This window comes from Engystomops pustulosus, chromosome 8, assembly GCF_040894005.1.
Source record: "Engystomops pustulosus chromosome 8, aEngPut4.maternal, whole genome shotgun sequence".
NCBI classification, from domain to species: domain Eukaryota; kingdom Metazoa; phylum Chordata; class Amphibia; order Anura; family Leptodactylidae; genus Engystomops; species Engystomops pustulosus.
Window position 1 is genome coordinate 47939055 of NC_092418.1, and position 24432 is coordinate 47963486.

The window sequence follows — 24432 nt, forward strand, 5'->3', positions numbered from 1 at the left end:
ATTTTTGTCACACTATTTGACTTCCCCCAGTAATGTTTTGTCTTCTAATTGTTCCTCAGCATAGTGGATTATCCAAAATAAATGTTATATCTTATAATAGTAAAACTTAAAAATCTAAACATACATAAGATATCTATAACCTTGCTAAGCTGCAGAGATAGGCCCCTTCCACACTTGCATTGCATATCCCGTCAGAGTCTGATCAGGGTGCGATCAGGGTTTGGTCAGTGAAAAAAACGCACATTTTGCATCAGAGTGCAATCAGTTTTAAGTCAGAGTTTGTTCAGTGTCTCAGTTTTTCACGCGTGTTTTCAATGCAATTTCAATGCGTTTTTCACGCACAGGTAATGCTCTATCTTTTCTATGGCAATTGATGCGTGAAAAAGGCATTGCACTTGCATTGCACGTGCAAGTGTCTCAGAGTGCAATGAGTTTTTGATGCATCTCCATAGACTTGTATGGTGTGTTTTTCACGTGTGACTTGCAAAAGTAGAGCATGTCGAGATTTAAACGAGCGTAAAAAAAAGCGCATGTGTGAGTGAAAAAAAATGCAAGTCTGAAAAGACCCATTGATTACAATGGGTTAGAGTGCAATGCAAGTTCTGCACGTCAAAAGCACACGCAGAAAACGCGCGTGAAAAACGCAAGTTCAGAGTAATTTAAAGCAATTTGAAATATGTTAAATTGTGATTTTGTTATTATCTGTCCATGGGGTACAGCTAAGGATGTGCTGATTGTGTCATTGTACTTATATTTCTGCTAGTGTAATTGTCTCATTTTTGTGACTTTTGTTGTTTTTGCGACTTTATACTGCTTTTGATGTCATTTTTCAAGTACGCCTTGGTCTGCACCTTGTGTAGTGCCTTATGTATCTTTGTTTTCCAAATGTTCTGTTCACTTTTTTTTGCTTATTTTTGCTAACTTTTTAGGTGCAAAACTGCAACTGGTCTAGGGCAGTTGCAAAGGAAGGATTTATTTTCATTAACCCTGTTTTTGCAGTAAAATTAGAACTATTTCACATGCTTTAAATGTTTAAAATTTTGCACATAAACCTGGTGGGCGTTGAAAGTTCAGGATTAGAGATGAGCGAACACTCGTTCGAGCATTAGCGTACTCGAAACTGCTTGTTGCTCGGATGAGTATTTCGCCAACTCGAGAAAATGGCATCTCCCGCCGTTGTGATTTTTGGCGGCCAGAAACAGAGCCAATCACAAGCCAGGAGACTCTGCACTCCACCCAGCATGACGTGGTACCCTTACACATCGATAGCAGTGGTTGGCTGGCCTGATCAGGTGACCCTGGAATAGACTAGCCCCTGCCCGCGCTGCTCGGATCATTCTTTGTCTGGATGCCGTTAGGGAGAGAGCTGCTGCTGGTCAGGGAAAGCGTTAGGGTGTTCTATTAGAATAGTGTTAGGCAGGAGTGAATCTACAAGAACCCAACAGCTCTCCTTAGGGCTACAATAACGTTATATATTTTTTAATTTGTTTGTGGCTGGGCTTGCTGGCACTAGTAGTGCAGCTAGTACCATATTGTGAGTAATTTGCAGGGAGACTTGCGACCGTTGTGTTTAGCTCTTAGTGACACACATATCCATCTCAAACACCTAAGTGGGACAATTTATTAGGGGTTTGATTTAAATTAGGCACAGTCTGCTCATTTATTTTTTTTTTTACGTTTTTTTCTATTCAAAGTCATCAGGCACAGCACAAAATCCAGTTGTGTGCTGTCAGTGTAGGTTAGAAACTAGCCATAGCAATGGGATAGCATCGTTTTGTTAAAAAAAAAAAACACAAAAAAACAAAAAACAAAAAAAATTTACAGTTTACACTTTAATTTTGAAAATGTTTAACCCGAGGGCCAGGGGTAGAGGACGAGGGCGTGGACGTGGGCGTCCAACTACTGAAGGGGTCAGAGGCCGTGGTCCTGGGCGGGGTGAGACACCACCTGCTGATGAGGGAGCAGGGGAACGCTGCAGAGCTACACTATCAAGGTTCATGTCTCAAGTTACTGAGACTCGTGGTAGAGCACTGTTGAGGCCAGTACAGTGCAAACAGGTGATGTCGTGGGTTGCGGACAATGCTTCTAGCCATTTGTCCACCAGTCAGTCTTCCACGCAGTCCATCCATGTCACAGAAATCAGCACTCCTCCACCTCAGCCTCCTTCCCCCCAGTCTGCCCCCTCCCAGGAACATTTTGCATTTGAACCAGCATATTCTGAGGAACTGCTTTCTGGACCCTTCCCAGAGTCACAAACCACTTGTCCGGTTGCTGCTGAGCTATTTTCCGATGCCCAGGTTTTCCACCGGTCGCAGTCTGTGGGTGATGATGACATTATTGACGTAGTGGAAGAAGTGTGTAAAGAGGTGTCGGACGATGAGGAGACATGGTTGTCAGACTGTGGTGAAGTTGTTGTCAGGGCAGGAAGTCCGAGGGGGGAGCAGACTGAGGGATTGGAGGGTGATGAGGTGACAGACCCAATCTGGGTTGATAGGCCGGGTGAACACAGTGCTTCTGAGACGGAGGCGAGTCCTATACCAGAACAGGTTGGAAGAGGCAGTGGTGGGGCCAGACGGAGAGGCAGGGACAAAGCTAGTGCATCAGCGCCAAATGTTTCACGTAGTCAAGCTCCCGTGGCGAGGGCTAGATTTTCAGAAGTCTGGAGGTACTTTAAAGAAACACTGGATGACCGACGGACTGTGGTGTGCAACCTGTGCCAAACAAGGATCATCAGGGGTTCCACCACTACTAGCTTAACTACCACCAGTATACGCAGGCATATGAATGCTAAACACCCCACTCAATGGCACCAAGCCCGTTCACCTCCAGCCGGGCACACCACTGCTCCTTCCCCTGTGTCATCTGCTAGTCATCCCCCGGCCCCCAGCCCAAACACCTCCCATGGGAAAACTCCATCTTCGCCTCCACGATCCTCCACAGCATCCACCAGCGTTAAGCTCTCCATACCCCAGACGCTGGAGCGCAAAAGGAAGTATAGTGCAACCCACCCACACGCCCAAGCCCTCAACGTCCACATCTCCAAACTGCTTAGCCTGGAGATGCTGCCCTATAGACTGGTAGAGACCGAGGCCTTTCGAAACCTCATGGCGGCGGCCGCCCCTCGGTATTTGGTTCCCAGCCGCCACTACTTTTCCCGATGTGCCATCCCAGCCCTGCACAAGCACGTGTCAGACAACATCATCCGTGCCCTGACCAACACCGTTTCTGACAAGGTCCACCTGACCACGGACACGTGGACGAGTGCTGCCGGGCAGGGCCACTATATATCGCTGACGGCACATTGGGTTAACTTGGTGGAGGTTGGGACCGAGTCTGACCCTGGGGCTGGTCATATACTGCCGACGTCCAGGATTGCGGGGCCTATCTCGGTCCAGGTCTCAAAGGCCTACTATGCCTCCTCCTCCTCCCACCCCTCCTCCACCTCCTCCTCTGAATTACCATCCGTGGGCATGGCGCCATCAGTCGGTAGCTCTAGGCACAGCAGCAGTGCCGTCGCTAAGTGAAAGCACGCGGTGCTCAAACTGCTGAGCCTAGGTGATAAAAGGCACACCCCCCAAGAACTATTACAGGGCATCACGGCGCAGACTAATCTGTGGCTGGCACTGCTGAACCTAAAGCCAGGCATGGTTGTGTGTGACGACGGCCGTAACCTAGTGGCGGCTCTGCAACTCGGCAGACGGACAGATGTGCCATGCCTGGCCCATGTGTTAAATATCATAGTTCAGCGTTTCCTCAAGACATACCCCAATCTGTCTGATTTGCTCACAAAGGTGCAGCACAGAAGCTGCCACTCTCAGGGCAGCGCAGCGCCCCCTCCAACTGCCCACTCACCGACTGTTGTGCGACGTGCCCACGAGGTGGAATTCAACATTAACCATGTTATCCAGAGTTTACCAGCAGTGCAGAGCGATTGTAGACTGCCAGATGTCAACTTTCACCAGAACTGGTAGTCAGGTCAGTCAGCTTCCTCAAGTCTACAATGAGGAGTGGACGTGGATGTCTGATATCTGTCAGGTGCTGAGTAACTTTGTGGAGTCAACACAGATGGTCAGTGGTGATGCCGCTATCATCAGCCTCACCATCCCGCTGCTTGGCCTGTTGAAAAACTCTCTGGTCAGCATGAAGTCAGAAGCTTTGCGCTCATCACAAGAAACGGGGGAAGAAGATTCCCTTGTTGATAGCCAAAGCACCCTCAGGTCTGTTTCTCAGCGCATATCGGACGAGGTGGAGGAGGATGAGGAGGAAGAGGAGGAGAATGTTGGCGAGACAGAAGAGGGGACCATTGTTGAGTCCTTCACTGTTCAGCATGTATGGGCAGAAGAAGAGGAGTTGGAGGAGGAGGAAATGGAGAGTCAGGCCAGTGAGGGGAGTGAATTCTTGCGCGTTGGTACTCTGGCGCATATGGCAGATTCCATGCTAGGCTGCCTATCCCGTGACCCTCGCGTTTAAAGAATTTATTCCAGCACCAATTACTGGGTATTCACTCTCCTGGACCCACGGTACAAGCAAAATCTTTCCACTCTCATCCCTGGAGAGAAAAGGAGTGTGAGAATGCATGAATACCAGCAGGCTCTGGTGCACAAGCTGAAACAGTATTTCCCTTCTGACAGCGCTAGTGGCAGAGGGCGTACACGTGTACGGGACAAGTAGTGAGGGAGAGTAGGCGAGCAGGCAGCTTGTCCAGCACTGGCAGGGGTACGCTTTACAAGGCCTTTGCCTTTATGTCACCCCAGCAAGACACTGTCACCTGTCCCCAGTCTCGGCAGAGTAGGGCTGCTCTTTACAGAAAAATGGTGAGGGAGTACGTAGCTGACCATACCATCGTCCTAAATGATCACACAGCTCCCTACAACTACTGGGTTTCAAAGCTGGACATGTGGCACGAACTGGCGCTGTACGCCTTGGAGGTTCTTGCCTGCCCTGCCGCTAGCGTGTTGTCCAAGCGGGTTTTCAGTGCAGCTGGTGGCAACATCACCGATAAGCGTACACGCCTGTTGACTGACAGCGCTGACAGGCTGACGCTTATCAAGATGAATAAAGGATTTCTCAGGATTTCCATTCTCCACTAGGTGAAAGAAGCTCAACCTGAATAATGTATGCACTCCTCCTCCTCATTTTCCTCCTTCTCCTCCTCTTTGTACACTAAAGCAGAGGAAACTGGCTATTTTTTGCCAGGGCCAACTGGCTCTAGCTATAGTACTCTATGTATTTAATTTTTCTGGAGGACCACCTACCTGCTCCTCTGGTTTGAAAACTTTTTGGGACTGCCACATACAGGCACTATCCAAATTAAATTGTCTCCATAGCAGCCTCCACACGTCGTCTTTTTAGCTGCCTCCACACGTTGTCTCCATTGCTACCTCCACACGTCATCGCCATAGCTGCCTCCAAAAGTCGTCCATATAGCTGCCTCCATACATCGTCCCCTTAGCAAACGAGCTGTGCCAGGCAGAATTTTGGGTTGTTTTCATGGCTTTCACATCAAACTTGTTAACTTTGTCGCCACCCTGCTGTGATATCCACAAAATATTCTGGCAAACTTTTATCATTTACCGATATTATTTCAGCGCTTCTTGCGCATCTGTTTACATTCCCCTCACGCGCCATAACCCAAACTTATAAGAACACTACTACACTTGATCTTATACAAAAGATTCTTAGAAATGCTGTTTGGGGAGTAGCCGAGAGACAGGGGCTTGGATTGGCGAAAGCTCGCCTGGCAGCGGAGCGCCAGCTCCATCCCAAGATCTAACTAACATAGTTTTAACTGCAGCACCTTTAATCTACTACTAGTTCACTGCCTCCATACATGGTCCCCTTATCAAACGAGCTGTGTCAGGCAGAATTTTCAGGTGTTTCACCAGATACATAGTGGAACTCGGCCCATCTGCCTTGCTGGAGACCTGAAGTTGCAATCATAGCAGCGCAATATGGATGCCCCATACTGTCGCTCTCAATCATGGAACCATTTCCAAAAAAACAATTAAAAATAGAACCACTATGCTATTCCATTATTCCTAGGTGAAATATTCAAACGACCCGGCCTGCTTTGAAAATTCGAATTTTTTCAAAGTAAACGCTTCTGACCCCCAGGCCCATTTTGGGTGGGGAGGAGCCGAGAGACAGGGGCTTGGACAGGCGAAAGCTCGCCTGGCAGCGGAGCGCCAGCTCCATCCCAAGATTAGGCAGCCTCAGAGGCATCCATGCATGCTGCCCCTGCTGTTTCCTGTCCATTTTGCCTCCACGATCCTCCACAGCGTCTACCAATGTCTCCATGCGCAACTTTCAACTCTCTATACCCCAGACGCTGGAGCACGAGAGGATATGCAGCACATCATCCCCTTATCAAACGAGCTGTGTCAGGCAGAATTTTCAGGTGTTTCACCAGATACATAGTGGAACTCGGCCCATCTTCCGCCGCCATGCTGGAGACCTGAAGTTGCAATCATAGCAGCGCAATATGGATGCCCCAATCATGGAAGTCATCTCCATGGCTGCCTCCACATGTCGTCCCCTTATCAAAAGAGCTGTGTCAGGCTCATTTTTCGGGTGTTTCACCAGATACGTTATGGAACTTGGTCACTATGTCGCCACCATGCTGTGTTATCGACTAAATATACCATCAACCTTTTGTTCACATAGGAAATCATTTCAGCGTTTCTTGTTCACCTCCTTTAGTTCCTCTCTGCCACCCATTGGTTTGAAGCCTGAGTCCATGCTATCTAGCCTCATTCGGTCACTCTGTCATGGCCATGCTTTTCCCCATAATTTTGGCATAATGGTGCGATTAAGCAGCCTCAGAGGCATCCATGCATGCTGCATCTGCTGTTTCTTGTCCATTTCCGTGGTGTTTCCATCCTTTTCTGAGGTTCCCAGGTGTTTGGCCAAGCTTCCCTGTGCAGAGCCTTGGTCCCCTTGAAAAATGCTCGAGTCTCCCATTGACTTCAATTGGGCTCGTTATTCGAGACGAGCACTCGAGCATCGGGAAAAGTTTGTCTCGAATAACGAGCACCCGAGCATTTTAGTGCTCGCTCATCTCTATTCAGGATGTTTTTTTTGTAATTCATAAATATTTGCATTTACATTTTATTGAAATTTGATGTTTACTTCGTAGGGTGAGGTTGCATATGGCAATAAAACATGCGTTTTGAAATGCATCCATCACAACAGTTGGGAAAAGCAGATTTGCCTAAATCTAAAATTGCTTTAAACGCTGTTTACAAAATGCTATGTGTTAACACAGCATTTGTGTTAACGCTACATTAGCTTGTATTTTAAGATCTTGTTAACATTTGTATTTTGTAAACACATTGTCACAGGAAAAAAGACATGATCATACATGCAGCGCAAAACTGACCTTCCAAATACACCATAGAAAAATGTCCCCCATTGCGTTTTACTCTGAAATTGCTGGTGTAAACTGTAGTTTATTTTTGCAGAGTACCTTGATTATACTTGTCTACAATTATTACACTTGTGCGTCTTGCATAATCTGTTCTGGATCTCCAACAGTTAACCGCTGTCCACTTCCTTGCTGTGCTGTTTGTCTGGATATCATTCCTGGAGTCTGCTTACTATAGCCTTCCAAGTAAGGGCTTTGTACTGTACATAGGCATTGTATTTTTTCTGCTCTCAGTAGTCCTGACCAACTGCTTTGAAATTTTGTAGTGCATTTGCATTTTTTGTTTTGACCCACCTCTGGGGACTACTCTTCTGTCTTATCTTTGTCTCTGTGAATTGCCCTTTGGTACAAGAAGGAAACATTTCCTAGTTTTCCACCCACTGCCTCCCATTTAAAAAAAAAATCACAAAAAGAAGAAAGTTTTTGTTCTTAAAATGTAACTCCCTCACCAATTTTTCTATTTCCATAAACTATGTTATAATTATGTAGACAATTTTGATCATTTATCATGTGCCTTAAAATACATTTTAAAATTTAAAAATGTAACATGTAAAATTGCATTTTCCTTCTCAGAGTTTTGCTTCACACGGATCGCTCAACAGCAGAAGGTTTATGCAAAGTTATTATGGATTTCTTTTGTCATCTCCATAATATGCGGGCCATTGCCTGCTGTGTATCCATACTGTACATCTGATTCAATATGTGAACACATGGAGGATTCTTCTCATGGGCTCTGTATCAGTCTGTCTGTAACAAATTGTGTCACACTACATAATATGCTGTATTATGAATGTATTCTTATCAAGGAGGATACAACTTCAAACACAGAGCTTACCTAGAATACAAACTATTTCATTTTTTTAATACTGAAAACATTTAACTCCTTAATGACGCAGCCAGTTTTTCTTCCTGTGGTAATAACTTTTCAACACTTTAAGATATCCTTGTGATTTTGAGATTGTTTTCTAGTGAGATATTGTAGTTTATGTTAGTATTACCATTTCGGTGATCAGTTTCTTTTTTGGTGGGTAAAAATTCAATAATTTAGGAAAACTTTGAAAAAAAAATGACAATTTTCAAATTTCAAATGTTATACTTTTTAGACAAAAAGTCATACCACAAATTTTTTTTTGTAGAAGCCTTTTGCCATTGGTCTTATTTTTATTTCCATAATTTGTTTTACATTTCCATTGAGAAGGTTCCAAGTTTTAGTAGCCACTTCTCAGATTTTCAGATTTGACCAATTCAGTTTGGAAGTGCTCTATAAAGGCTTATGTACTATATACACCCACAAGTAACACAATTTTATGAACCTAATATCTCAAGCTATTCAAATCAGCATTTGAGAAGTATGTTAACCCTTTATATCTTTCTCTGGAAGCAAACAAAAATGGATTGAAAATTTTGAAATTTCAATTTTTGAGTAAGATTATTTTCATTTAGCCCTAAAATGGACACATTCAGAAGGAATTAGAAAAATATACATCCCAAAATTTTTGCCCTGCTTCTTCCGAGTACGGTAATACCAGACATGTGGATGTCAACTGCTCTTTAGTCGTACAGCGATGTCCAGAACAGAGTTTGTACCATTGGGTTTTTAGAAGGCCAATTTGACTGCAAATGTTTTGTAGTGCCACAGTGTACTTGAAGAGCCCCTGAAGTAACAGTATAATAGAAAACTCCCAACGATGTCACCATTTAGGAAACTAGACCCCTCAAAGAATTTATCTGGGGTTGGGGGGGGGTGAGCATTTCAACCCCCAACATGCTGGCCAAAATCTAATGCTAAGTAAATGGTGTAGAGTAAAAGATGCATTTTTATCTCAAAAATGTCATTTTAGTGCCTAATATATTGTGCCCAACCCATGCCACTTTAGACAAATACCCCAAAAATTATACTGCAGCTTGTCCCGAGTACGGCAATACCACATATGTGCCAATAATTGACAGGCTGGGCACACAGCAGGGCTGACAAGGGAAGGAGCGAAATTTTGCTTTTGCAGCTCTGTTTTTACATGTTTGGATTTAGAGTGTCATGTCATGTTCGCAGGGGCTGTGAGGTACCAGTGCAATAGAAACCCCCAAGAAATTATACCATTTTGGAAACTACACCCCTCAAAGACTTATCTGGGGTTGCAGGTGAGCATTTTAACCCTCAACACACTGGCCAAAATCTAATGCAAAGTAAATGGTGCAGAGCAAAAAATGCGTTTTTATCTCAAAAATGTAATTTTACTGCATAATATATTGTATCCCACCCATGCCACTTTAGACAAACACCCCAAACATCATTCTGCAGGTCATCCCAAGTACGACAATACCACACGTGCCAAAAATTTACAGGCTGGGTACACAGCAGGGATAAGAAGGGAAGGAGCAAAATTTTGCTTTTGGAGCTCTATTTTCACCTGCCTGGATTTGGAGGGCCATGTCATGTTCGCAGGGCCCATGAGGTACCAGTACAATAGAAACCCCCAAGAAATAATACTATTTTGGAAACTAGACCCCTCAAAGAATTTATCTGGGGTTGTGTCAAGCATTTTAACCCCCAACATGATGGTCAAAATTTAATGCAAAGTAAATGGTGCATATTAAAAATTGAGTTTTTATCTCAAAAATGTCATTTTAGCACCTAATATACTGTGTCCAACTAATGTCACTTCAGACAAACACCACAAAAATAATTCTTTGGGTTGTTCAGAGTACGGCAATACTAAACATGTGCCAAAAATTTACAGGCTGGGCACACAGCAGGGCTGAGAAGGGAAGGAGCGAAATTTTGCTTTTGGAGCACCCTTGTCATTAGACTGGTGTTGGGGTGCACCAGTACCAGTACAATAGAAACCCCCAAAATAGTGACCCCATTTTAGGAAAGGGCACCTTTCAAAGAATTTATCTAGGGTTGTATGAACATTTCAACCCCTGAGATGCTGGGTCAAATGTAATACAAAATGATGGGGACAGTGTAAAAATTGCATTGTTTTCTCAAATGTGCCAAAGGAAGAAATGTATTCAGCCCAACTCATCCCACTGTGGATAAACACCCCAAAAATCATTCAGTGGGTTACTTCGGGTATGGCAATGCCCCATGTGTAGCAATAGTCTACAGGCTGGGGATACAGCAGGCCGGAGAAAGGACAAGCGAAATCTAGCTTTTGGAGCACCTGTTTCACTAGACTGGTGTTGGGGTGCCTCTGAGCTACCAGTACAATAGAAACCCCCATGTAGTGACCCCATTTTAGGAAAGAGCAACCCTCAAAGAATTTATTTGGGGTTGTATGAGCATTTTAACCCATAAGATCCTGTCTCAAATGTAACACAAATTGAATGGTGTCGAGTAAAATTTGCTTTGCAATTTCTCTAAATTTGTAATTGTAGTGTAAAAAGTATTTTACCCAATTCACACAACTGGAGGCAAACACCCCCAAAATCATCATGCAGGTTCTTCAGGGTACATGCCAACAATCTACAAGATGGAGACACGGCAGGGCTCGGAAGAGAATGGCATTTGGAGTACCGACATTTAAATTTTTTTTGGCACCATAAAACATTTGTAGATGCCCTTATGGATCAGTACAGTAGAAACCCCTGAGAACTGACCCTATTTGACCCCCTCCATGAATTAATCTAGGGGTGTAGTGAGCATTTTAACCCCATAGGTGGACCCCAAGGATGATGCATAATGGATAGTGCATAGTACAAAATATCTATTATGTCATCTTGTGCCCAGCTCCTGCCACGGGAGACAAACACCCCTAAAATCATGATGCAACCTCTCTCTTGTCCTTGTACCTAGGCACTTCAGCACTACTACAAAAGCGCCTTCTCGGGGGTTCCTCAGAGTCGCTTTATGAGGAAGAGGTGCACAAAAAAAACGTCCCCACACTCGTCCCCACTAGCAGACTCCATATCGGAGGCCTTATAATTATATACCTCCAAGTCAGTGTATGACTTCTGGGACACGGTGGGGGTAGTACATAACCTACGCAGAACAACACAGAACAACGCCTGCCCCTCCACACAACACCTGCCCCTCCACACAATGCCTGCCTCTCCACACAACGCCTGCCCCTCCGCCCCTGCACACAACACCTGCCCCCTCCACGCAACGCCTGCCCCCTCCACGCAAAGCCTATTCCTCCACACTACACCTGCTCCACCACAGAATGCCTACTCCCCCACGCTATTACTACTCCTCCACACAACCCCTACTCCTCCACACAACCCCTACTCCTCCACACAACCCCTACTCCTCCACACAACCCCTACTCCTCCACAGAATGCCTAATCCTCCACGCTACGCCTGCTCCACCACAGAACGCCTACTCCACCACGCTACGCCTGCTCCACCACGCTACGCCTGCTCCTCCACGCTACGCCTGCTCCTCCACGCTACGCCTGCTCCTCCACGCTACGCCTGCTCCTCCACGCTACGCCTGCTCCTCCACGCTACGCCTGCTGCCATGCCATGCAAGTATTGCTCGCATCCAATATATCGGAAGCTGAGCGGTATGTCACTGCGCTCAGCGTCCGATATATCGGATGCAGAGCGTGAACAGGTTAATTTTTTTGTGTGTGCGTGTGTTTTTACTTTATGTCCCCCATGAGGTCATAAAAGACCCCTGGGGGACATTTTCACTTTTTTTTTTTTCTCTATTACAAGTTTTACCCTGTAACTGAAGCATCTATAAGACCCTCAGTTACATGGGAAATGACCACCTGTCACTGGGGACAGGTGATCAGAGCTGTACTGTACTAATTAACCCCTTTAGACCCGGCGTTCACGTGACCGCCGAGTCTATGGAGCCGGCGGTCGCGCCGCTCAGCTCCTCTATGCATCGCGCGGTAACGAACCGCATCTCCCTTCTCCCTAGAGTCTCCGGGTGTCCGATTAACGCGGTAGCAGCAGAAACTGCAGCGACGTCTAAAGACATCGCTGCAGACTCCGGACCTGTGCCCGCTGACATCTAAAGTCAGCGGGTGAGTAGAGAGGAGTTAAAAATGTATTTTCTAAGCTGTTATTTATGGTAGTTCCTAAACTATGAACCATGGTTTACTAAAATGCACCAGGGAATGTATTGTAAGCACTGTCAAAAATAAGAATTTACATTCAAGAGTACCAATCACATATTCCATGGCATTTTATCCCATCTTAAAACCTGCCGACAAACTGTGTGTTTGCCATTACACATCTTAAGGCAAAGCATAAACAGAACCCCTCTACCCAATTTCTACAGATTTGCTTGTCACTAGTCACGTCATTTTGTCCTAGAGAACAAATATTTATGTTTAATTTAATTATCTAATATTTTTTCCAAAAAAGGGTTGATTAAATTTAACAATCCAGATATACCGGTATGTACCCTAAAATTGGACAATTAACAACTGTATAGATGGAAATTTGTCCCTTAATAAAATAGGCAATACTGATAGAAAGTTCTAGCTTTTGAGAGTTGACAGTAAGAAAAACTAAAATGAACATGGTCACTAAATTATTAGTCCATCTGACAGATCACAGCAATGGCTAGTAGCTAAGGGCAACACTTTGCCGGTTTGGCTGCGTGGAAGTCAATATGGCAATATGTTTGAGACTTGAACCTAAAGTTCTGATTCACTCGTCTAATGCAAAACATATGTTGACATTGGTTTTTAAATGCTTAACCCCTTAAAGACGTAGCCATTTTGTAGCTTAAGGAACAGACCCATTTTTTGTATTCTGACATGCATCGCTTTATATGATTAGAACTTTTGAACACTGTTATTTATCTATGCGATTATGAGATTGTTTTTTCCTCACATGTTTTACTTGATTTAAGTATTAACTTTTGGCTGATGAGTTTTGAGTTTATTTACAAAAAAATTGAAAAAAATATGATTTTTTTGAAAAATGTTTAAATTTCAAAATCATTGTGCTTTCAAGCAGATATATTTACCACCTAAATAAGTTGCTGAATAACATTTCCTATATGTCTACTTTCCATTTTCATCATTTTGGAAATATTTAGAATTATTATTTATATTTAAAATTTGGATAATTTATTTTGATGTCATGCAGCTAACAAATCGAATATCGCTTTTCTGTATTTTCAGAATTGACTATTTTGGGGATAAATAATGTTTTGAATGAAATGTTAAATATATTGCATTAAACACCCCCTATATAATCAACCCATTTTCAAATCTGCACCCCTCAAACTATCAGAAACTGTTTTTAGGAAGATTAACCCCTTAAGATCTACATAGTAATTAAATGGAGTCGAAATTTAGAATGGTCAAATTTTGCCAGTTTACGTTCAAAATATACACATTTCCAAAAGCTAAAAAGAGAAAAAACATCTTACAAAAACATCTTACAATTGCAAATGCACAGCAAGATGCAGAAGGGAAGGAGTGACCTGCAGCTGCCAGGTTTTTAGTTTTCTCATTGGCCCTTTTTGTAGGCTATAAAATTTTAACCTTTTTTGTGATTGGGGCCATGTGATGGCATTTTTTGGTGGGATGAGAAGCTTTTTCCAGTGTTACCATTTTGGGGTCGGTATCCCCTATTGTTAATAATTTATGAACATTTTTTTGAGGGCAGCAGTAGAAAAGCATTAATTTTATATTGTCTTCTAAACTTTTTTTTTTTGTGTTTACCGTATAGCCCAATAATCATGTTATCTTTATTCTATGGGTCAATAATATTACGGGGATACCACACTTGAATACTTTTTCTTATGTTTTACTAAATTTGCCAAATAAAATGTGGGGAATATGGGGAAAAATTTATTTTTTGTTCATCGCCGTCTTACAAGTGGCCTAACATTTTTACTTTTTAGGCAACTGAGCTGGTTGATTTTGCGGGATTAAATAGGTAAAAATCATAATTTTTGGTGGGTTTTTTAAAGATTTTTTTTACCGTGTTCATCGTTTCAATAATTATTTACTTTTATTCTACGGGTTGTTATGGATGTGGTAATACTATATATGTGGAGTTTGGTTTATGATTTAGACTTTTTTGCACATTATATGTCTCTTTACATGTTATGGGGCTTATGAGCATTTTTTTTTAATTTATTTTTTATTTAATAACATTTTTATTAGATCCACCATGAACAAGCAATCATCTAAATGCTTGTTCATGATAATACAATGCAAAACTGATGTCATAGACGCCATATTACAGGGCTGCCATATGAACGATGGCGGTGCGAAGACAGTGTAAGGGGGGGGCCATCTTGGGGCAGAGACCCCCTGAAAGATACTCCGACTGTGGGTGTTACACTGGGCTGCCGGCTGTTAGTTACAGCCGGCACTCCATGTATCCCAATGCCGGCCTGGGTCAGATCTCGAGCTGGACTGGCATCAGCTCAGTGTCTGATATATCAGACGCTGAATGTTAAAGCCCAGCACTCTGCATCCGATATATTGGACACAGAGTGCTAAAGGGGTTAATATTATAGTACAAATATGTTAAATATGTATATTTAACATGTAGAGGTGATGTTCAAACATCAGATTAATTTTGCCACCTGTAACCAGAATAGGTATATTTTTAGGAATTTGTGTTAGTAACATTTACAATGACTGTGGCAAAATAAATTGTTTTCAAATGGTCTCCAGTGTTTTCTTTAGCTGCAATATCTGGAGCATTGAAATTACAGGCCCAAGGCAATCTAGGTTACAGCTAGCACACCTTTCTATTTTCTGCATCAACTGTCTGGAACAAGTCAACAATGTACTTCCCCTCAACGATGACCTAGCTGTATAGCTTAAGTACACTGCTATTTTAGGTCATGCTTCAGTAGAATTATATCAATCATCTACAAAAACAGTTGACTAAAAGTATTATTTTAAAATTTAAATGTATATTTAGATACAACTATACATAGATACTCATTAACATAGAAAATACATTTAAGGAATCACAATAAACTTCTGATGCTGAAATGTGTGATTGCAATATTAGAAAGGAAGCCTGTATAGAAGTTAAAATGGTTGAGCTTAGAGTTTATATATATATTGATTTAGTGTGGTTTTTTTTGCTTGTTTTTGAAATAAAACTCCAATGACAGTAATAAAAAAATATGTTACAAATATGACAGAATGGCACAGGAGTACCTGTCTAGAATGCTAAAAATAATTCAAATTTTATCTTTCTTAAAAAAATGGGTATTGAGTGCAGTAATAACAGGTTCCAAGAGCAGTTGATTTTAATTAGACTTTGTGAGGCACATTGGGTCAGCACTTCTACAGTCACTTGTCACAAATGACAGTAATTCTTATGGCTTTGTTGAGCCAATGGTATAGAACTGAACATGAAGTTTCTGGAACCATTCAAATTCTGCAGAACTGGCTCTTTGAACGCATAATTTAGCAAACTATTTAATTGCGAACTCTCTCACAATAAATAACTACTTACTCTATAATGTATTGAAAACTTAATTCACTTTGGATTAACAAAATAAGATTGAACATTACTGTACTCTTATGGTATTGCCTAGTGCCTCTACTAATTTACCGTTTTCAGTACCTTGGTGTAGCCTTTGTTCATAGAAAATAATTTACTGAGGAATAAACACTGTTCAGTTTATTAATATGTAAATTCCCCCTTAAACATGCGGCCTTTAACCACCTCCACTGTACAGGTCAGCAGGTCAGTACAGTGGAGGTTTGTTAAATAGTAGTTTTCTTAAATGTTAAAAGTATTATATTACTAAAGATGGATCACTAAAATACTATTTCTTGTTAGAAACATATGGCCCTGAATAAAACTCTCCCTGAAATCAATGCTCAAGAATTCTAAGCCTGTATTTTAGAAAATAGATAACCAAGCAATGATGCTCAAACAGAACAGCTAGAACCCACATCATGATTACATAATTTAGCATTAAATATATTCCCTACTAAACCATTACTGTCAGCAGTAAAATCACTGTATTTATTTCTGAGAAAATAGCTTGATGCTGATGTCAGGGATCATCATGTTTACCCTGTGGAGACTTACATCAGATGTGTTAATATCACCATTCTTCACGCTGCTGACAACTTACTTGTACACCCAACAGCTGCTAAACTTTACAAAAATGAGGTTTTAGTTAGCTGGAATCACCTCATTACAAATTACAAATTCTTGTGTTAACCATTTCGGAAAGAATTTATTTAAAGCTAATACTAAGCAATATAGGAAAAACTGAAACTGTATTGAAGCTGGCGATTACTGATGACATCATCACTTTGATATCAGGCATTTCCAGTGCCATTGTGGGTTTTCAAACACTGTTGCTCAAAATGAAATGTTTATTTGAATGTTCATATTAAATCAGTGGGCCGGACCTATTTTGGGTGTGAAGAAAGTGTAATGGACAAAGTTTATCCCCCTATAAACCTTTAACATCTTTCACAAAATTTCAGCCCTGTAAAGGAACCTTAAAAAAGATATTATTAAAATATACATCCTATTTCATACTTGGAAAATGGACACCTCAGTTTCCAGACTGTGATGTGGCAACTAAGAAACTAAGAAACTCCAGAGTCACTCCAATGCAATGGAATGCCCTCCCCCAGACTCTCAACTAATACCCACCCTACAAAGCTTGAAAAGTGCTCTTAAAACCCATCTCTTTAGGCAGCCTATCACACTCACTAACTGCATGAAACATCAACTCTCCCTTTACTAATCCATCCTATGTCTTATCTCCTGTCTGTTATCCGGCAAACAGCAGATATGTACCAACTCCAGGCTTCTCTGCAGTCACTTTTACCTTGGACCCTGTAAATAAGATGGCGGCTGATGGCTTGTTCAAACATCAGAATTTTTATTTATTAAATTATTTATTAAATTATTTTATGTTGTTTCCTTATAAAATGGCTGAACCATTCTACAACCTTTTTGTGTCAACCCCTTCATCCTCATAGGATGTAAGCGCTTGCGAGTAGGGCCCTCACTCCTATTGTTCTATATGACTGTTTGTTCTTTGTAATGTAATATGTCCCCTATGATTTGTAAAGCGCTACGGAATTTGATGGCGTTATATAAATAAAGATTATTATTATTTTTAAGAAGATTAGCGCACATCAGATATTGCATTATCTTTGAGAATTGAGGAGATATATTTTAGGATTATGCACAATGCTTAATATGTCTTCTCTAGAGATGAGCGAGCACTAAAATGCTCGGGTACTCGTTATTCGAGACAAACTTTTCCCGATGCTCCAGTGCTCGTCTCGAATAATGAACCCCATTGAAGTCAATGGGAGACTCGAGCATTTTTCAAGGGGACCAAGGCTCTGCACAGGGAAGCTTGGCCAAACACCTGGGAACCTCAGAAAAGGATGGAAACACCACGGAAATGGACAGGAAACAGCAGGGGCAGCATGCATGGATGCCTCTGAGGCTGCTTAATCGCACCATTATGCCAAAATTATGGGCAACAGCATGGCCATGACAGAGTGACCGAATGAGGCTAGATAGCATCTAAAACATCCAATAATTGACCCTGACACTATAGGGGACGGCATGCAGAGGCAGCAGCAGGCTAGAGAGTGTCATGGTGACATACCCTAAATGGACTCAGGCTTCAAACCAATGGGTGGCAGAGAGGAACCAAAGGAGGTGAGCAAGAAGCGCTGAAATGATTTCCTATGTGAACAAAAGGTTGACGGTATATTTAGTCGATAACACAGCATGGTGGCGACATAGTGACCAAGTTCCATAACGTATCTGGTGAAACACCCGAAAAATGAGCCTGACACAGCTCTTTTGATAAGGGGACGACATGTGGAGGCAGCCATGGAGACGACTTCCATGATTAAGAGCGACAGTATGGGGCATTCATATTGCGCTGCTATGATTGCAACTTCAGGTCTCCAGCATGGCGGCGACAGATGGGTCGAGTTCCACTATGTATCTGGTAAAACACCTCAAAATTCTGCCTGACACAGCTCGTTTGATAAGTGGATGATGTGCTGCATATCCTCTCGTGCTCCAGCGTCTGTGGTATAGACAGTTGAAAGTTGCACATGGAGACATTGGTGGACGCTGTGGAGGATCGTGGAGGCGAAATGGACAGGAAACAGCAGGGGCAGCATGCATGGATGCCTCTGAGGCTGCCTAATCTTGGGATGGAGCTGGCGGTCCGCTGCCAGGCGAGCTTTTGCCTGTCCAAGCCCCTGTCTCTCGGCTCCTCCCCACCCAAAATGGGCCTGGGGGCCAGAAGCGTTTACTTTGAAAAAATTATAATTTTTAAAGCAGGCGGGGTCATTTGAATATTTCACCTAGGAATAATGGAATAGCATAGTGGTTCTATTTTTAATTGTTTTTACGGAAATGGTTCCATGATTAAGAGCGACAGTATGGGGCATCCATATTGCGCTGCTATGATTGCAACTTCAGGTCTCCAGCATGGCGGCGACAGATGGGCCGCGTTCCACTATGTATCTGTTGAAACACCTGAAAATTCTGTCTGACACAGCTTGTTTGATAAGGGGACCATGTATGGAGGCAGTGAACTAGTAGTAGGTGCTGCAGTTAAAACTATGTTAGTTGGATCTTGGGATGGAGCTGGCGCTCCGCTGCCAGGCGAGCTTTCGCCAATCCAAGCCCCTGTCTCTAGGCTACTCCCCAAACAGCACTTCTAAGAACCTTTTGTATAAGATCAAGTGTAGTAGCGTTCTTATAAGTTTGGGTTCTGGCGGGTGAGGGGAATGTAAACAGATGCGCAAGAAGCGCTGAAATAATATTGGTAAATGATAAAAGTTTGCCAGTATATTTTGTGGATTACACAGCAGGGTGGCGACAAAGTTAACATGGAAGCCATGAAAACAACCCAAAATTCTGCCTGACACAGCTCGTTTGATAAGGGGACCATGTATTGAGGCAGCTATATGTACTACTTTTGGAGGCAGCTATGGCGATGACGTGTGGAGGTAGCAATGGAGACAACGTGTGAAGGCAGCTAAAAAGACGACGTGTGGAGGCTGCTATGGAGACAATTTAATTTGGATAGTGCCTGTATGTGGCAGTCCAAAAAAGTTTTCAAACCAGAGGAGCAGGTAGCTGGTCCTCCAGAAAAATTACATAGATTGAGTGCCTGTATGTGGCAGTCCAAAAAAGTTTTCAAACCAGAGGAGCAGGTAGCTGGTCCTCCAAAAAGATTAAATAAATTGAGTGCCTGTATGTGGCAGTCCAAAAAAGTTTTCAAACCAGTGGAGCAGGTAGCTGGTCCTCCAGAAAAATTACATAGATTGAGTGCCTGTATGTGGCACTCCCAAAAATTGTTTAAAACAGAGGACAGGGTAGTTGGCCCTCCAGAAAAATTATATACATAGAGTACTATAGCCAGAGCCAGTTGGCCTTGGCAAAAAAATAGCCAGTTTCCTCTGCTTTAGTGTACAAAGAGGAGAAGGAGGACAATGAGGAGGAGGAGTGCATACATTTTTCAGGTTCAGCTTCTTTCACCTGGTGGAGAATGGAAATGCGGAGAAATCCAGGCTTTATTCATCTTGATAAGCGTCAGCCTGTCAGCGCTGTCAGTCGACAGGCGTGTACGCTTATCGGTGATGATGCCACCAGCTGCACTGAAAACCCGCTCGGACAACACGCTAGTGGCAAGGCAGGCAAGAACCTCCAAGGCGTACAGCGCCAGTTCGTGCCACATGTCCAGCTTTGAAACCCAGTAGTTGTAGGGAGCTGTGTGATCATTTAGGACGATGGTATGGTCAGCTACGTACTCCCTCACCATCTTTCTGTAAAGATCAGCCCTACTCTGCCGAGACTGGGGACAGGTGACAGTGTCTTGCTGGGGTGACATAAAACTGGCAAAGGCCTTGTAAAGCGTACCCCTGCCAGTGCTGGACAAGCTGCCTGGTCGCCTACTCTCCCTCGCTACTTGTCCCGCAGAAGTATGTCCTCTGCCGCTAGCACTGTCAGAAGGGAAATACTGTTTCAGCTTGTGCACCAGGGCCTGCTGGTATTCATGCATTCTCACACTCCTTTCCTCTCCAGGGATGAGAGTGGAAAGATTTTGCTTGTACCGTGGGTCCAGGAGAGTGAATACCCAGTAATCGGTGCTGGAATAAATTCTTTGAACACGAGGGTCACGGGATAGGCAGCTTAGCATGAAATCTGCCATATGCGCCAGAGTCCCAACGCGCAAGAATTCACTCCCCTCACTGGCCTGACTGTCCATTTCCTCCTCCTCCAACTCCTCTTCTTCTGCCCATACACGCTGAACAGTGAAGGACTGAACAATGGTCCCCTCTTGTGTCTCGCCAACATTCTCCTCCTCTTCCTCCTCATCCTCCTCCACCTCCTCCGATATGCGCTGAGAAACAGACCTAAGGGTGCTTTGGCTATCAACAAGGGAATCTTCTTCCCCCGTCTCTTGTGACGAGCGCAAAGCTTCCGACTTCATGCTGACCAGAGAGTTTTTCAACAGGCCAAGCAGCGGGATGGTGAGGCTGATGATGGCGGCATCACCACTGACCATCTGTGTTGACTCCTCAAAGTTACTCAGCACCTGACAGATATCAGACATCCACGTCCACTCCTCATTGTAGACTTGAGGAAGCTGACTGACCTGACTACCAGTTCTGGTGGAAGTTGACATCTGGCAGTCTACAATCGCTCTGCGCTGCTGGTAAACTCTGGATAACATGGTTAGTGTTGAATTCCACCTCTTGGGCACGTCGCACAACAGTCGGTGAGCGGGCAGTTGGAGGCGGCGCTGCGCTGCCCTAAGAGTGGCAGCATCTGTGCTGGACTTCCTGAAATGCGCACAGATGCGGCGCACCTTTGTGAGCAAATCAGACAGATTGGGGTATGTCTTGAGGAAACGCTGAACTATGAGATTTAACACATGGGCCAGGCATGGCACATGTGTCAGTCTGCCGAGTTGCAGAGCTGCCACCAGGTTACGGCCGTTGTCACACACAACCATGCCTGGCTTCAGGTTCAGCGGTGCCAGCCACAGATCAGTCTGCGCCGTGATGCCCTGTAATAACTCTTGGGCGGTGTGCCTTTTATCGCCTAGGCTCAGCAGTTTGAGCACCGCCTGCTGTCGCTTAGCGATGGCACTGCTGCTGTGCCTAGAGCTACCGACTGATGGCGCCATGCCCACAGATGGTAATTCAGAGGAGGAGGTGGAGGAGGGGTGGGAGGAGGAGGAGGCATAGTAGGCCTTTGAGACCTGGACCGAGGTAGGCCCCGCAATCCTCGGCGTCGGCAGTATATGACCAGCCCCAGGGTCAGACTCGGTCCCAGCCTCCACCAAGTTAACCCAATGTGCCGTCAGCGATATATAGTGGCCCTGCCCGGCAGCACTCGTCCACGTGTCCGTGGTCAGGTGGACCTTGTCAGAAACGGCGTTGGTCAGGGCACGGAGGATGTTCTCTGACACGTGCTTGTGCAGGGCTGGGACGGCACATCGGGAAAAGTAGTGGCGGCTGGGGACCGAATACCGAGGGGCGGCCGCCGCCATGAGGTTTCGAAAGGCCTCGTTCTCTACCAGCCTATAGGGCAGCATCTCCAAGCTAAGCAACTTGGAGATGTGGACGTTGAGGGCTTGGGCGTGTGGGTGGGTTGCGCTATACCTCCTTTTGCGCTCCAGCGTCTGGGGTATGGAGAACTGAACGCTGGTGGATGCTGTGGAGGATCGTGGAGGCAAAGATGGGGTTTTCGCACGGGAGGTGTTTGGGCCGGGGTCCTGGGCAGGGGGCTGACTAGCAGATGACACAGGGGAAGGAGCAGTGGTGTGCCCGGCCGGAGGTGAACGGGCTTGGTGCCATTGAGTGGGGTGTTTAGCATTCAGATGCCTGCGCATACTGGTGGTAGTTAAGCTAGTAGTGGTGGAACCCCTGCTGATCCTGGTTTGGCAAAGGTTGCACACCACAGTCCGTCGGTCATCCGGTGTTTCTTTAAAGAACCTCCAGACTTCTGAAAATCTAGCCCTCGCCACGGGAGCTTGACTACGGGCAACATTTGGCGCTAATGCACCAGCTCTGGCCCTGCCTCTCCGTCTGGCCCCACCACTGCCTCTTCCAACCTGTTCTGCTATAGGACTCGCCTCCGTCTCAGAAGCACTGTGTTCACCCGGCCTATCAACCCAGCTTGGGTCTGTCACCTCATCATCCTCCGATCCCTCAGTCTGCTCCCCCCTCGGACTTCCTGCCCTGACAACAACTTCACCACTGTCTGACAACTGTGTCTCCTCATCGTCCAACACCTCTTTACACACTTCTTCCACTACGTGAATAATGTCATCATCACCCACAGACTGCGACTGGTGGAAAACCTGGGCATCAGAAAATAGCTCAGCAGCAGGACAAGTAGTTTGTGACTGTGGGAAGGGTCCAGAAAACAGTTCCTCAGATTATGCCGGTTCAAATGCCAAATTTTGGTGGGAGGGGGCAGACTGGGGGGAAGGAGGCTGAGGTGGAGGAGCTGGAGGAGTGCCGATTTCGGTGACATGGGTGGACTGCGTGGAAGACTGACTGGTGGACAAATGGCTAGAAGCATTGTCCGCAATCCACGACATCACCTCTTCGCACTGTTCTGGCCTCAACAGTGCTCTACCACGAGTCCCAGTAACTTGAGACATGATGAACCTAGGGAGTGTACCTCTGCGGCGTTCCCCTGCTCCCCCATCAGCAGGTGGTGTCTCACCTCGCCCAGGACCACGGCCTCTGACCCCTGCAGTAGTTGGACGCCCACGTCCACGCCCTCGTCCTAAACATTTTCCAAATTAAAGTGTAAACTTGAAAAAAAAAAATTTTTGTGTTTATTTTTTTTTATTTTTTTATTTTTTTTTATCAAAACGATGCTATCCTATTGCTATGGCTAGTTTCTAACCTACACTGACAGCACACAACTGGATTTTGTGCTTTGCAAGATGAGTTTGAGCTATAAAATGAAATAAAGGTAAAAAAAAAAAATAAATCAGCAGACTCTGCCTAATTATACTCAAACCCCTAATAAATTGTCCCACTTTGGTGTTTGAGGTGGATATGCGTGTCACTAAGAGCTAAACACAACGGTCGCAGGTCTCCCAGCAAATTCCTCACAGTATGGTACTAGCTGCACTACTAGTGCCAGCAAGCCCAGCCACAAGCAAACAAAAAAAAGGAAAATATAACGCTATTGTAGGCCTAAGTAAGCCGTTGGGGTTCTCCTTTGGCTATTTTGTAGCCTACAATGAAAGCACACTGCTTTGCAAGATGAGTTTGAGTTTAAAATGAAATAAAGATAAAAAAAAAAATATTAAATCAGCAGACTCTGCCTAATTCTAATCAAACCCTAATAAATTGTCCCACTTTGGTGTTTGAGGTGGATATGTGTGTCACTAAGAGCTAAACACAACGGTAGCAAGTCCCCCTGCAAATTCCTCACAATATGGTACTAGCTGCACTACTAGTGCCAGCAAGCCCAGCCACAAGCAAATAAAAAAAAAAAAAGTATAACGTTATTGAAGCCCTAAGAAGGGCTGTTGGGTTCTTGTAGAATCACTCCTGCCTAACACTATTCTAATAGAACAGCCTAACGCTTTCCCTGACCAGCAGCAGCTCTCTCCCTAGCGGCATCCAGACACAGAATGATCCGAGCAGCGCAGGCAGGGGCTAGTCTATTCCAGGGTCATCTGATCTGGCCAGCCAACCACTGCTATCGACGTGTAAGGGTACCACGTCATGCTGGGTGGAGAGTGCAGAGTCTCTTGGCTTGTGATTGGCTCTGTTTCTGGCCGCCAAAAAGCAAAACGGCGGGAGATGCCATTTTCTCGAGCGGGCGAAGTATTCGTCCGAGCAACGAGCAGTTTCGAGTACGCTAATGCTCGAACGAGCATCAAGCTCGGACAAGTATGTTCGCTCATCTCTAGTCTTCTCCCATGTACCCAATCTCGCTCCAGTAGGCCCATAGCATGTCCCTTATGTGCTTTGCAGATACACATACAATTTCTCCTTATTTTACATGCGCCCTTTGTTGCCTTCAGTGGGTTGTCAAAATTACATGTCTTTTTGGGCTAGTACAAGCACAG